The 3,504-nt window shown below is 31.2% G+C and overlaps 1 long non-coding RNA gene across 1 annotated transcript; it reads right to left on the reverse strand.

The window, feature by feature from the left end:
• Positions 1-1,765: 1,765 nt before the first annotated feature.
• LOC115241472 lies at positions 1,766-3,262 on the reverse strand. The gene is made up of 2 exons (XR_003884906.1): positions 2,091-3,262; positions 1,766-1,958 (listed from the first exon to the last, which is right to left on the reverse strand). It is a non-coding gene; the product is annotated as an uncharacterized LOC115241472 (long non-coding RNA).
• Positions 3,263-3,504: the final 242 nt, after the last annotated feature.

Here is a 3,504-nt window from a genome sequence, read left to right on the forward strand (position 1 = left end):
GTAGAAATAAGGAAAAATCAATAAACCTTAAAATCATTGTCTTACCTCCTCCCTTCCTCTATATTTATTAATGTTTCGGCATGTTTGATGAATTGAACAATAAATAACTAATATGAATTCAATGTATGATATACGAAATACCGATTTAGTCTGAATTATTAAAGCAAATTGTCAGATTAACTCAGCGATTTTTATTTCGCGAGGCTGAAATGTCAGTGACAGCAGGCTCTCTTTCCCACTCTTTTAACCTTCGAGATAAAATTGAACTGAGTCCAAACTGACAATTCATATTCCTCTGTGCGGGCGTGACGAAACGTTAGTTCAATGTTAAGTTCGCGGCATCACGACTGCGAAGATTATTTAATCGCCGGATTCAAAACGATCGAGTCGTCGATCGTTTTCCATGATTACATCGATGTTCGGTGACCGTACGAGAAATCCGTAATCAGATACATCTATCGATTGATAAAGAGAAAGAGGGAGATGGCGTAACGATTCTAACAATACCAAATAATGATGCCGAATTATGTAACGATTGTTATGTACATTGAACAATAATAATGTGATCTATTTCATCGCTGAGAAATTTTTGAAGAACAAGAACGAACTTAATGAGATCGATCTCTAAAGTGGAATGTATAATGCGTCGTGAAAATGATAAATAATCTACGACGAAAGATATCTGATCTAAATATTATGACGAATTATAAATAGCATATTTTGTAACAGATGCTGAAGCTAGTCAATCAGTGATTATCGATTGCGTCTCTTTAGTTTTCATTTCGATCACCGATGCATATAAAACGTATTTGAGAATAATAAACACGCATTATTATTGATTAATGATTGTATCATGAAACGGATAATGGATCACGCCGTGCAATATTGATCATGCGTGTATGCGAATTATTATCAAATAAAAATCGATCGAATTCCCGGCCGTTTTGAAGGGAACTGAATACTATACGTTCTCGCATCTCGACAAGATTGTAAGTATAATTTTAAATTATGACCAAAACCGGCTGAAACGGATGATGGATCACGCCGTGCAATATTGATCATGCGTGTATGCGAATTATTATCAAATAAAAATCGATCGAATTCCCGGCCGTTTTGAAGGGAACTGAATACTATACGTTCTCGCATCTCGACAAGATTGTAAGTATAATTTTAAATTATGACCAAAACAGCGAAAAGCTTTATTCGCCTTTATTTCGACGGACCATAGATCTTAATCAGAAAACAATGAGTTTCGTCGTCCGAATATTCGCTGTAAAACTGCAAAAAGGTTACACCCCACCGATTTTATCGCCACTTAAATATGTTGTAGGGAAGGTTCTGAGTAATTCCCCACAAGAATCAAGTAAGGAATTACATTGATTTAAAAGATATAAATTTTTATTTACCTTTACATTTATTCAATTTTCTCAAATATACAGTTATGCGTTCCAAAACATGAAGAAGTTTTATTATCATATCTATGACGTACGTTTGTACAAGTTATCATTGCGAATGCACGCGGGTTAAATAAACTGACATATAAACGTACGCGCCGGCATTTGAACGAATTTAATGGATCAATTAATCTGCTCCGTCTTTATATTACGTAAACGCATCTATGTTATTCGAGAGAGAAATGCGCTGTATGTAAAGAGTTATGTGTCTTTTTCGCAAAAAATCTGGATTCGAATCGACGAAAGAATTCTCTCAATTTCGCAAAATCGTACGCAACTGTCACAATTCGCCATTTGACGAAATTATACAATTTTTTTTTTTTTTTTTTTTTATATGGATTTTTTCAGTGGATCTTCCTCGTTATCTTTACTCTTTGTTTATCTAATATCTTCCCCAGTTTTCACAATTTTCAATATCCGATTATTTTGAATTAATCTTGTCATCTCTAAACGGCTGGAACCGATAGGAGACTTAATTAGGACGACAGCCAATGACGATGGAAACTGAAAGTCAAAATACATGAATTTCTTTGTCATTTGGATTTGTTGAAGATTATCTAATAGAAGGAATCACGGAAACGTTCAATATAATTTTAAAAAATTTCTACATAATTTGTTATAGTTGCGCCTACTTACTGCGCTCGGTTCTTATTAGCCCATTTCCTACTTGAATTTTTTATTTCTTTATTTAAAATCATATTTAGAAACGTGAGATATTTAGCACACTGTTCTTGTGCGAGTCACTTGGACGGTTACGATCAAATCTATTATTGTTTAATTTATGACATAGAGCTTCTCCAAAGTATAAACGATCTTTTGTATATGTGTGTCTAGTTAAGACACACGCACAAGTTCGTTGCCGTCCGCGGACGAGAACGGACGTGTTCTGGCGTTATGCGTGTGTCCTTTGTTTGGATCTTATTTTTGAATTTTCACCTGTTCTAAAGAGGATTTCATTTAATCTTTTTCGAGGAACCTACATATATTTTGACCAGTTTATGGCCGTGTGAGTATATGTCGGTACCAACCCATTTAGAAGAAAAAGAAGTATGTGTGTGTCTTTGTGAGCTTAATATTTTGACTAAAATCGACAAGCACGGACAAGATATATATTACAATAAATTTTTTAATTTTCACATAGTAAATGGTCTGTCCAGTAATAATCCCCTATATAGTATAATAATAAAAAAGTTGCAACTTAATATTTACTTTTGATTATATATATTGATTATAAATTGATATTTGATTATAAATTATATAATCACGTAGATATTAAATAGAAGACAATTGAATTGCTCACTTTTAAGGAGAATATGGATATTTGTAAACAACAGAAAATTCTGAAGATATAAAAAATTATTTTTTTTTATTATAAAAATTAACAACAAATTTCAGTTTAATTTTATCTACTCAATATAAAAGACATAAATTATTAAAAAATTTATTATAACATGACAACGCGTTACATAATTATAGTTACCGTACTGTCAATATTCTAAACATTATTACCAAGAAATTAGATAAGATTAGATAAATTAAATTAGATAAATAGAAATTATTAACAAAAAAAGAATTATTGAAATAGAAGTTGCTCCTGGTGCACTTTTTAGTGACAATTTTTCCTTTCCAACAATAAACTTGTTTCAATTTCGGCATTATAAATCACACAATAATAAAAAACAATTAACCTTAAGGTCGCTCACATGATTAGAGCACTTCCAAACTGTTGCACAATAACCAGCACGGCAGCTACTAACGTCCAAAACAAAAAATTTTAATATGCAGCCATATCTACATATAAATAATAATATATTTAAATATTTTTTATCGATAACATAATAAAAAATTATTGAACTATTTCACTTTTATATATTTTTTATATGTTATTAGATTAAATTATTCTTAAAAAGATATAAAAGTAAGGCTCTTACACGATTAAAATCAAGTAAAATTCGAGTAAAAAGGCAAAAGAGCCACGCGCAGTTTTTAGGGCGCAAAGGTATATAATTTAAACCAAAAAATAAATTAAAAAATTAGAGAATTTCTTTAA

The sequence above is a fragment of the Formica exsecta genome, unplaced genomic scaffold (genome assembly GCF_003651465.1).
Source record: "Formica exsecta isolate Colony F162 unplaced genomic scaffold, ASM365146v1 scaffold492, whole genome shotgun sequence".
Taxonomy (NCBI): Eukaryota; Metazoa; Arthropoda; class Insecta; order Hymenoptera; family Formicidae; genus Formica; species Formica exsecta.